Source organism: Cricetulus griseus, chromosome 3 (assembly GCF_003668045.3).
Source record: "Cricetulus griseus strain 17A/GY chromosome 3, alternate assembly CriGri-PICRH-1.0, whole genome shotgun sequence".
NCBI lineage: Eukaryota > Metazoa > Chordata > Mammalia > Rodentia > Cricetidae > Cricetulus > Cricetulus griseus.
Genome location: NC_048596.1, coordinates 200,862,231 through 200,874,547, shown reverse-complemented (window position 1 = coordinate 200,874,547; position 12,317 = coordinate 200,862,231).

The window sequence follows — 12,317 nt, the reverse complement described above, 5'->3', positions numbered from 1 at the left end:
TTTGGTTGAAAGCATTGACACTTTTAAAACTGACATATATCTTTAGGACAATAAAAAGCATCTTAATCTTGATCTTGTTGTTATCGTATAGTGGTATAGTATGTTGGTTTAGTACTCTGTCAGAGTTGGATTAGTATCTTAGCAGAACTTTATTGATTAATGTTAAGACTATGAACAGTAGCATAACAAGAAAGAAATCTGATAACTTGCATTTGTACATCTTAAGTAAGTTTGTTATACCTTAAAACATTTTTAGATTCATACATCTTAAGCTTTTTTGTTCTTACATAAACTTTATATCTTAAAATATTTTTAAACAAAGAAATGGTAAAAGTTATATTAAAACCTACCAGTCATCAAACTGCATCAGTTGAGAAGGTTAAAATTTTACCTGAATTAATTATTAGAGAATGAGAGAGACTTGCTATCTGGCCGCATGGACAGCCACCTCCAAGGTCCTCTGTAGTTGTTGAGGGCAGAGGCTTTTAAGGACACCTGCCTTCTGCTGATAGCATGAGACCTGTGGATTAGGAGCTGTAGGAAGACTTGCCTACCGTTGGCCCAAGCAATGTGGAGAAGTTGATTCCATTGTCCTCTTGTCCATGGTCCGAAGAGTCCTTTGCAACAATTGAGGTGAAAGGCAGGATAGTTCAGCAGCTAGCGTTACCACTTTTGTGGGTAGAGTTTCTTCAGTGTCCAGTCTTCTTTTGAGGAAATGGGCTGATGCCAACTGCTGGCCTGTCTCTCTGTTATGGAAAGTTTTTTTAATAAAACATTTTAAATGCCATATTCTCTAGATCTCTGAGCATTTGAGGGCTGTCTGTTTAGTATATCTCAGCAAACAAAATTTGTCTTTAGTTAACTTACCTTAAGCATATAGGTGGGTAGGTAAGGCTTTATCCCTGTCATTAATCTGTACTTAGTATGGCTACAATGACATTAGGGTAGGATCTGTCTGAAGAACTGGATTGAAGCTGAGAGGCTGTGGAGGGATGTTTTACTCAGAGCCCTCCAGCCTAACTGTAACTGTTTTTAGCTTAGTAGGTTAGATTTATGCCTGTAAAGGATAAAAAAGTAGAGAAGAATCCCCTTTTGTAAAAGAAGCTTAACCTTTGTAAACAGCTTAAAGGACTGGGTGGTATAAATATTTTGTTAATTTGAAATAGATCTTTATAACCTTAAATGTCTACCATCATTTAAAGATACATAACAATTTAGAAATACTTGAGACTTAGCACAGTTGAATTTAAGTTGCATATAGAGTTAGCTTACATTCACATATATAAAGTTAAATTTAAATCACATGTACAGGTACACACAGATATATCAAACAGGACTGGGTAAAAATTAGAAGAAAGAACCAGAGTGTGATCTCTGATTCTCATGTTATAGCAAACAGACAGGACATTTAAAGATACGGAGTAGACTTAAAACTACCAGTAACAAGAAAACAGATCGGCCACAGATGGAACAGGCAAGGTTTTATGCCTGGCAGTAAGGTTTGTTGGCAGAAGCTGGCTAGATTGTCTAGACTGTCCCCTTGCATAGGCCGAGGGAAGGGAGCGGGTGGGCCTGGAGCTAGGCCACATGGCCTAGATGGCAGCCACCCTGGGACAGGATGCAGCTGTGGCAGGCAGGAGAGTTTTAGCATGCCAGGAAGAGAAGGAAACAGACAAGTTTAAGGAAAGAGATTGTTTAGCAGAGAGGTAGAAGAAAGCTTAGATATATGGTAACTCCTTCCATTTAACTATCCGCTGGCAATAATTGGAAAGGTCCTGTATAATATCAGCATCTAAAAAGCCGTTAAGCGGCCAATTTGACTTATATTTCCCATGGGTAAGGCTAAAAATGGCACAAGTCACTCTTGCAGATCATCAGCTCAGGAGCAAGGACCAAGGGGCAAAGCCTGATAGGACTCCATAGTCGGAGAGAAGGCAGTTATCCCTAACTGCTGAAGGCGTGAAGCCAAAAGTCGAATGCACGGCTCAGAGAGGGCAGTGCTAGATCTTGTCCTAGAAAATCTACAAGAGGTGATGGTCATCGAGAGGGAAACAGACAAGTGAAAAAGAGCAGAGGCCACACTTCCAACTATGGATCACTGGTAGAAGGTAGGGTGCATGGTTTGATATGGGGGGCCCAGCTTCCATGAGAGAGGTAGGGAAGATCCAAAGCCTATAATCTCCAGCGTCCCAGAGACTAAGGGAGGATCGGATATGAAAGGCACTGACTGATTTTGTGTGTTGTTGTTGAGCACAAATCAGGGACCAGGGCTCCTGGAGCCCTAGAAACACGTGGTCACCCAGTCCAGAGACCACAGTCTTGATACTGAAGGAACCGGCTTCCCTTTTGGCAGCCATAACAGCTGAACACGTGCTTGCCATAAACCTGCCTTGGTCACTTAGAGGTCAGATGCCTGTCTCGTGACAAGGAACCAATCGGAAGTTAGCTGGTGGCGCTATGCTTTACGACCCTGGGTGTGCTTTACGGACAAGCACACAGCAATGATGTAGAGAGCATAGCAACCACCCTGGGAGGGCCTATGGGCCATAACAACCAGTTGACCAATCAACACAGGGCAAGCCCTCCAAGCCTGGAGGCACACCAATCCTGAGCCTGTGCATACCTCTAGACATTCCCCTTACGCTGCCCTATAAAGATCTATGCGCAGCGGCTTCAAGCCATCTTTGCTAGCCATCCGCCATGGCAGGTGGGTGAAAGACCTGAGCTAACATGGGGTTAGCTCGTTAAAAAACAATAAAGCCTCGTGCAGTTTGCAGCAAGCTCTCGAATCTGCCTGGTGATTGAGGTGACCGAGAACCTGGCCTGGGACCCCGGATACTTGAGTTTTCGGGGGTCTAACAATACAAGTACTAACTCACGGAAGAATGGGCAGAGGTAGAAAGGAAGGGGCGGGCTTACCAGACATGGCAGTGGTGGATGGAAGAATCCCAGAGATCCTTCCTTGGAATAGTGACCGAGTTGAAGGTTCCAGGGTCCCGGCATATCTCAGACTGCCACGGGCAGGAGCAAATGCCAGGAAAACCTGCTGAGTCACGTGCACCAAAATTTTGTTCATTTGTTTCAGTTATATGCACAGGTAGAGTAGATGGAACAGGAAACCAGTTACGAGTAGATGAAAACACGAACCATGAGACTCAACAAACCCCTGTGGAGTTTATTGACGGAAAAGGGAAGAAGAAATGGGGGAAGGGGGAGAAAGAGAGAAAGAAGTGGAGAAGGGGGAGAGAGGGATGGAGAAGGGGTGAAGGGATAGAGAGCAACTTTTGAATATTTAATAATATTGAATATATACAATAGCCAAGAAAGAATTCTCCTTTCTTGGTTTAAAAGAAAATAACAACAAAGGACAGTGAGGCTCCTGGTGTGTGTTTTGAGGTATCTTGGCAGCTCAGAGACAATGGCTTGCTGACTTGGAGGTACAGCTAATGCTTGTAAAGCCTGTGAGGCTGAAAGAACAGCTTTCCAAGTGCCAAATGCTATTTCATTATTTATTGATATTTGTATTAATATCAGGAAAGTGAAGCCCTCTAAAAATGTTATTTTCTTGTGATATGTGAGCTCCGGAATATATTTTTGTACATCTAATTCTTTTAGAATTTAATAGGTAAAATGAGTAAGAGAACACATGGGGGAAAAATGCCAGGAAACCAGACACTGTATTTATAATGTTGGAGAAGCTCAGAGTGTCATTCTGTCTCACACCATCTTAAGTGACAGTCGAGCAACCCTCTCTCTGATAGTGCTGCTTGCAAGTGCTTGCTGGCTTTGCCTCTCTGAATGGAAGCAAAGCTATATGAGTGGTGGTTCCAGGATAGAACAGGGCAATGATGGTCTGCAGCCATGGAGGTGACAGCGACTGTCCTCTGAGAAATCATTTGGACTCTCAGTTGAAGAACTTCATATGTGTTTCTAGTCTAGCCACACACTCATTGAGTCAGGTCCTCTAGCCAGGTTGTATTACAGATGGGCCCGTGGAGGAAGTACAGTGCCCTGAAGGCACAGACAACAAGGAGTCCTTACTAAGTAGTACTCTTTGTTCTACGGAGGAAGTTCATTCTGGAAAGTTCTGTACAAGTATTGAACAGAGACAAAGCTGCACTGTGAGATTCATAAGAAAAGACCATCTACTTGGGACCCCAGAGGAGGCCAGGTAAGGTAGTGAGGACAAGAGTGAGATAATAACTCACAAATGGCAAAACTCATGGCTCTCTGGAGTTTCAGAGGTTCCAGATGGCGAAAAAGGAGGCTGTTTGAAAACCTGGAATTGTTGCAGGGTGGGGACGGGGGGGGGGCTGGAATCCTCGATAACAGCTTCTAGCACTGATGGGAAATGGAAGCTGGTGCTGAGAGGGGCAGGGTGCTAAGTAACTGCATCATAGCCCTCAGGGGGAGCAGCCAAGAACCATTCTAGAAACCCTTTCTGTGGCAGATTTACTTAACAACTCAGCCTCTCTACCTCTGGAGGCCTAAGAGACACAAAACACTACTCAGATTTGCCAAAAGGCCAAGCATGCTAGCATACTCCTGTAGCCCAGCACATCCGAAGCTGAGATAAGAAGACTGCTGTGAGAGCCAGGCTGGGCTGGGTTACACAATAAAATCAGCTATGGTGGTGGTAATCCTATAATTCCAGCACTTGGGAGGTAAAGGCAGGCAAATCAAGAAATTCAAAACCATCCTTCACTACAAGACAGTCCTGGTTGACCTGAGCTACATAAGACCTTGTTTCAAAATAATAACAATATTTTATTTTCATTAATTTTTAAATATTAATAATAATAGTCACAAAGCAAGACTCTCCTGCATGGTTGGGGAATGTTTGGGAGGCAAAGTCTGAAGAGCTAGAGTATGCCAAGGTATGGGTCAGAACAAAATCCCGCCAGAAAGGCCAGTGGGTGGAGTTCACAAAGGCAGTCTGAGGGCCTACCAGCAGCAGGTGCCTGAGGGCCTACCATCAGGAGGGGCTCAAGGAGGAAGACATCTCAGATGACACCCAAGGTGCTCCATGGAGCTAGAAGAGAGTGGGCTGGGCTCCCATCTTTTCTCCTTGAGGGGCTACCAGCATCACCAGATAAAGAGCCTGGGTGATGGGAGGAAGAGCTTGGACCTTTCTGTCATGTGGTGCATTTTGCTTCTGGTGTGGGCTCCGTGCTCCAGGACCTTGCATTAGGACACAGGAAATATGTTTTCTTGCTTCCTCAGCATTGTCCAGTTGCAGTAGGGGGTTTCAAACAGATGAAGAAGACCTGACCTACCGCCTGCCTGTGGATAGAATGTGATCAGTGCCAAACTCAGAAGGTGGTTGGCCATTGGGGTACTGGAAAAGATCTAAGGGAAAAGATAGAGACATGAAAAGATGCATGGCTGGTGTCCTGGGATGTAGTAGAAGGGTGAACTAGCTGCCTCTGTGACAGAAAATTTGCAAAGAAGGTAGCACCTAGTGCTCTAAGAGTCTTACCACATGAGTTGAATGGACCACTTCTGAGTGATGCATGGAGCTCATCAGCTCAACAGCCTTGTCATGTGACATTCCAAGAACCCATTCAGAAGCTCTGTGTCTTTATGAATGCATGCTCTTTGATGCCATGCTTTTGGATGAATGTGCTTGTCCATTTCCTCTAAAACTCATTCCAAATCCTTTCCGTTTTACATTCCTAACTTGTAGATTACACAAGCTGTAAAATATCTATGTCTCTGAGACTCAAATTTTACCTGTGTCACTGATGAGTTAGAGCAGAAGCCAGAAGATAAGCTCGACCAGGAAGGCTTCAGTGATCTGGCAGCTACCATTGCTCATTTAGGGAGATTTGCAGTGAAGAGCTTGCAATGAAATAGAGTTCTGAGTGCGTGGTGTCTGTGCTTACAGCCAAAGTGACTTATCTTTGAGTAGCTGCTTGAAGCTGGGAAGATGGACAAAGTAACTGTCAACTGTGTAAGACTAAAGGGTATTACTCACTTGAGTCACAAAAACCAAGTGAGCCTCAAATATTTACCCAACACTGTGTGACAGGCCGGTGCTGTTCACTGAAGAATACACAGGCAAGATTGTAAGATGTAGCCACTGCCTGCAGGAGCTCATACAGCCAAACAACATATTGCATCCACAGGTCACATGAAGTGGCAAGTGACAACTACTCATGTCTGTCACCACCAACTCTGTCTTCCTTGCTCACTGATGCCCTTACCACAGCTTCAGACTCACTCAGGCCTACAGCTCTTGCTGATGGACAAGGCATGTGTAAATAGCCCTCTCTTGGGCTCTCTTCCCATCTGTGTACATCATTGCATAAAGCCTTTGAAATGTCTGGCTCAGAATACACACTCAGCAAGGGAGGTATGAATGAGCCCATGTGTGGGAAGCAGACAGCGACTTAAATAATGCCAGTGTCACATGAGAGTGGGATGACAGCATCTATGAGGACACACAGAAATCATGATGATAGTGGCATAGGCAGGTCATAGAAAGCCTCTGGAAGGAAACTGGCTAGAGCCCCAGTCTTGGGAGGTGTTGCAGGGGATGATACCAGTGTGAAGTAAAAGGATATGAGTGTGGTTGAGCCTAGAATGGTGTCGGGTGAGTCAGGACTAAAATCTAGCTCAGGCTTCATACACTGAGTCACTGTGTATGAGCCACAAGGGAGACACAGAAGTCTCTTTCCTCACAGGCACTTGTGTATAGGGATCAAGAGTAGGAGGGAGGGGCATGCCTGGCTGTGGAACATTCTAAGTAAATAAATGGCATCTCTCTTACCCTCCCCCATCCAAATCTTCTTGATTGCCAAGCCCAGGTGAGGCCCATCAATACAAGTTTTTACAAAGCTAATGATCCTCAACCTTCTCCTGCACTGAGGGAGAAGCTCTGGTAAAGTGTCCAAGTGTATTTTGGAAATAGAAGGTTATTTTGTTTATTCCTTTTCTTAATGCAGATTTTTAAAACAGTATCAGCTATAGCCCCAACCCCTGATCCATACCTGGATTTGCAGTGGGCTGTGTGCAGGGGTCAGATATTTGTCAGCCCAATGTACATTGTCCCTCCCCTCCTGATGGTCGGGTTTTGAGCTGAGTGCCTGCCTGAGCTCCCTTAGAAACCCATCGGTCACAGAGATTATCCCAATAGATCCATGTACACCATACTCGGAGTTTCTTATTTCCTGCAGGTAGCTGAGGAGGAGAGGAGGAGAAGAACAAGTTGGATAGTTTGTAAAGGCAAGTTAGGAAGGACATGAAACTACAAGGCTGGCAACCCCATCCTTGGGTGGGAAGAGGGCTGTTCAAGGTAGACACCCGCCCCAGTCATTAGTCATTTGTGGGCTTGTTCCCAAAGGGGAACAAGCCTGCAAATGAACACATGCTGAACTCACAGGATGCATTGTGCTGCTGTATGCTCATACCGTGTGCTCAATGACAAACCTGAAGGCGCTGCTGTGATCCAGCAGAGCCATTTGGAAACAGATGCCCTGTAAAGCTGACCATGGGACAGGCTTGTCATTTGGGGGGAGATATTTGAGGTGGCAATGCTAGCCTGCTGTGGTGAATCCATCGCTGCCACATCCCTTGGATGGAATCCCAGAGTGGGGGCTCATGAGGGAGCAGACACCCTTGGGAGCAGCATTATAAATAAACTGCTGGAAGGAGACTCTTCCAGACTTCAGAGCTGGCCTTGTGGCTTGGTATTGATCACTGCTGCTACAAAGTATTCTTCTGCCTAGAAAATGTGCTTTCTTTTCCCCTGTCAACCCTTTGTCCTCACCTAACCACATAGGACCCCGCTGCCCTTGGCAAAGTCCATCATCCAGGGCTTTCTGGCAGCCAGCCATTTCCAGAGACCAACACTGCAGGGCCTAACACACACTTGCCCTCCATCTAGTGTCTGACAATTGTCTGACAAATGGCAACTACAGCCCCTGGACTATTCTTTAACACTGCTCAAATCTTGCTTGGCACGCCCCATTCCTGTTTCTGAGTCTATGAATCCCAAAGGCCTGAAGAAGTCAACTTCATTCATACATTACAACCATCCAGAATGTTCTGTGGGTTCCCCAGAATCTTCCCTTGCCAATTGGGGACAGAACAGAGGTACAGGCAACTAAGAACCAACATGTTTCTCGCTATAGCTTCAGAGTTTGTTCTGTCTTCATGGAATTCCCAGGCTGGTTTGGTTGACTAATGTTTCCCAGGTCAAAGGCACTCAGAAAACTGTGTATCTAGCTGGGAATACAGAACACTGGAGGCTTTTTGTGCTTAGGAAAAGGAATTGTGTAGAGACTGGCAGGCAAGGTACTGGATTTCCTGACTTGCTCACAATATGGGAATTCTGGTTAAAATGAGATTTCCAAAGCATCTGTCACTCTCCCACATATGTGTACTATATGCCTGTGTGGTAGACACTGTGCTCAGGTCTTTGATGCAAGAAAGGTTATTGCCATTATCAGGTGTCTGCAGTCTTCAGCCCCTATAGCTACCATGCTCAAGGTCACACTCCTTCTGGTCAACCCTCAGATGATCACTGATTCAGTGTGAGATCCAAGACCTGCCACAGGGGCACAACATGGCCAGGTAGCTCTGTTGGGCCTCTCTGGGGGTCTTCAACTAAGTTATGGATTCATTGATCACACTTCCCAATCCTGTCTCTTTTCCACAAATCCCATTGAGCACTAGGCTCTTCTGGAGCACACCTCACATTTGAGGCCCCCTCAGCACATATGCTCTCTGAGAAATCTAGCCTCTGACAAGGTTCTTGGTGGGACCAGGGATTAGGAACTTAAATAAAAAATGTTGAGTACCATGTAGCATTTCACACTCCTGGGTCTGGTAAAGGAATGAAACTCAAACTGGATGGTAGTGCTTCTCCACAGGGGTACCTAGGCTTTGCACTCCACATGTACTAGGCAAAGTTGACCTTTTCCCATGGAAGAAGGCAGCCTTTCAGTTGGCTGGGTCATCTTCCCTGAAATTTTTACAGTGTTTCAGGCCCTGGGTCTTCTGTCACATCTGAAGGCCCTGGAGTACTTTCTTTGCTGATTTTCTGGGACAGCATCTCTCCTCCTGCAGTGGGAAGTCCCTATGGGTCAGACCTAGGTTGAGAGCAGTCAGTCAGGATCGAGATGTGATCGTCTCTATGATGAAGAGACTGCTACCTGTGCAATAGCTAGATCTTTGTCTTCTTTCCTGACTTTGGACATGATGTGACCAGCTTCCTCAAGATCCGGCTACCATGCTTTTCCTGCCATGATGAACTGCACTGTCAAACTGTGAGCCAAAATAAACCCTTCCTTCCTGAAGCTGCTTCTTGTCAGATATTTTGTCACAGCCACAGATAACTAATACCCTTGCTATGGTTCCTTTTGGGCATATTCCAACCTTGAGACCTTGTTCCCTGCTGTCCCCTCTACACGGATCAATCTTTGTTTAGGTCATTGCACAAATTCTGCCCCTGCAGAGTTATCTCTAACTCTTGACACTGTGTGCATCCGTCTTATCTGAAGATGTATCACATACGACTCAGTAACTGGCTTACTCCTCCACTGGAACAGAAATCTCAGGCTTTGCTCGTTTTTGTTCAGTGCTGCATTCCTTGGACTCGATAGAGTTGCCAAATAAACAGAATGAACAGTTTAATGTTATTTTTGATGCTATTTTCTTTCTCACCAGATGCATGGATTGCTTCATTTATTTAATTTCCTCCCTGTTGCTTAACATTTAGGTTGCCTCTGATGTTTTCCTAATATAAAAAAATCTTTAATGAGCATGGCCAATACTCTAGCAGCTCACTTTAGTTCTCAGGATTTGCCTATAAAACCGTGATGGGAAAATTAGCTCAATACAATCCCATGGATATGCTGAAATCCAAAGTGGAGACCCCTGGAAACTGCATTTCCATACCTTCAAACTTCTCTGGCACCATCCCTCACCTCATCCAGTGAACAGTTACAGCCAGATCCAGATGAGGAGTTCCCCCTTCTAGACCCTGAAAGTGCTCACCCTCCAGCAGGTGGGACCAATAGGTCCTCACCCCATGTGACTCTTCTCAGCTTTACCTGCCATGCTGGGCAATACTCTTCTGTTCTGATTTCCCAGCCAGATTCTAGATAGAGAGCTGTGCATTTCTTATCTTTTGTGCCAAACACAATGTATGGCACACCCCACATGATTAACAAATATTTGCAGAAACTTCCTCAGAATTCACTCCCAAATGGCTAGAAGAACCCTTGCTTGGTGATTCCTGTGACGGGAATAAAGCAGCTAGCTGCCTCTCCTCCACCACAAGGAACCAGACAGGGAGCCCAGTACTATCTGTGGAATCCTGTCAGATTGTTCCAGACCCTTCATTCCTATGCTTGGATTCCTTTCTGTCTCCCGGATCTGTGAGGTGACTTCTGAGCTCACTTGCCACTCTAGGGACACACTGTTGCAGGATATGAATAATTGAACAGAGTGAATTAGAATGATGGATTGTGGGTCTCAGATGCTGAGCTGTTTGGAACTGCTGCTCCATGTGCTGAAATGGAGCCCTGGAATATTAATGATGTATGCTCTCAGTGACTGTATCTGGAGTATATCTGGAGAAGACAGAGAAAACCCAAGAGAGCTGGACCACAGTGAGTGGAGCGGCACTTTCCTGAGTGAGTCACATCTCCCCTGGCGCCTGGCAGCCTCTGGGGCAGTAGTATCACATGGTCTAGTAAACATAGCCCTGGTTGCTAACATGCTTCAACCCTTGTGCTGAGATGGTGGTTGTAATAGTTAATATTGTCATCTAGACAGGATCTAGAATCACCTAAAGGTCAAACCTCCGTGCCTACCTTTGAGGTAGTTTCTAGATTATGTTGAGCAGAAAGATCACTCCAAATGTGTTAGGCACTCTTCTATGGTCTGGGATCCATGACAAAAAACAGGAGAAAGTGAGTAGGCACCAGTATCCATCTCTCTCTTCTTCCTGACTGTGGGTGCAGTGTGGGCAGCTGCCTCATGGTGCCAAGACCATGACTTCCTGTCATGAGATTGTCCCCTCAAACTGTGATACAAAATAAGCCCTTCTTGAAGCAGCTTCTTGTCAGTTATGTTGTCTCAACAAGGGAGAGGGTGACTGACAGAGAGGATGGAGGGTGTCAGAGAGGAATTTGCAGCTATGCAGTCCTCTTAAGGTCAAGGAAACAGACTCATAACTAGGGAGAAATGTACAAGGAGCTTCCTTGGCACAGAACCAGAAGTGCAGGTTGCTGCATGGCCCTAAGTGCTACTGGAGGAACGCTTTCTCTCATTATCAAAGACAGGATGGAGCCAACACCCACCAGGACACAGCAAAGACATTGCACAACAGAATGTGTGCTGTTTTCCCACAAGGAGAGGATGGCTGTCAGAGGGGACTCAGTAAGGCTGAAGTCCCAGAAGAGACCGTCCAGGCAGTTCCTTGAATGCTACTAAAGAATCAGCAACAACAATCCATATTTTTTACTGACGTAGTGATATTTCTTTTCTTTTTTTTTCTTTTTCTTTTTTTTTCTTTTTTTGATTTTTTAAGACAGGGTTTCTCTGTGGCTTTGGAGGCTGTCCTGGAACAGGCTGGTCTTGTAGTCCAGGCTGGTCTTGAACTCACAGAGATCTGCCTGCCTCTGCCTCCTGAGTGCTGGGATTAAAGGCTCTGTTCTAAGTGCCCAGTAAGGGAGACTGTGCCCCAACAATGCCTTGCTGTGATATGCCTGAGGGTGTTCCTGGAGGGTGCTTGGTCCAAGGGAGAGGGATCCATGTTCAGTGGCTTCTCAGAGACCAGCAATGGTGGGATTGGTTTCTGCAGATTTGACTCTGTTCTGAGTGCCCAGTAAGGGAGACTGTGCCCCAACAGGGTCATCCCTGCCTTGACCTCAGAGAAGAACATACAGGACAGAACCCTATGTCTCTGCTGCCCAGGAGTGACACAACTCAGATTCTTAGATCTTAATGGTCCCCTTCGATAACAGTGCAAGGCAAATCTCTGTACAGGGTGGACTCATGTCTACCCAGCCCTAGGCAGTAGGAAAGATGATCTAGGAAAGGACCAGACAATTGACTACCATGGGTTACTACTCACCTAGAGGCTTTCCTGCCCAGCCCAGCCTGCCCAGGGCCAGAGGAACTTGTTTACACTCTCTGAACCTCTACTGTAGGAAGGTATGTCTCTATCCATATTTATTTCTCCATGTATCTGTTCATGTTGATTCTTTCCTAACCCTAGACAAGGGTCTAAGGTCACCTCAAGGACAAGGGTCACATCTTCCTTTCTTTTGGATCTTCAATGCCTGACACTGCAGTCAAGTCTA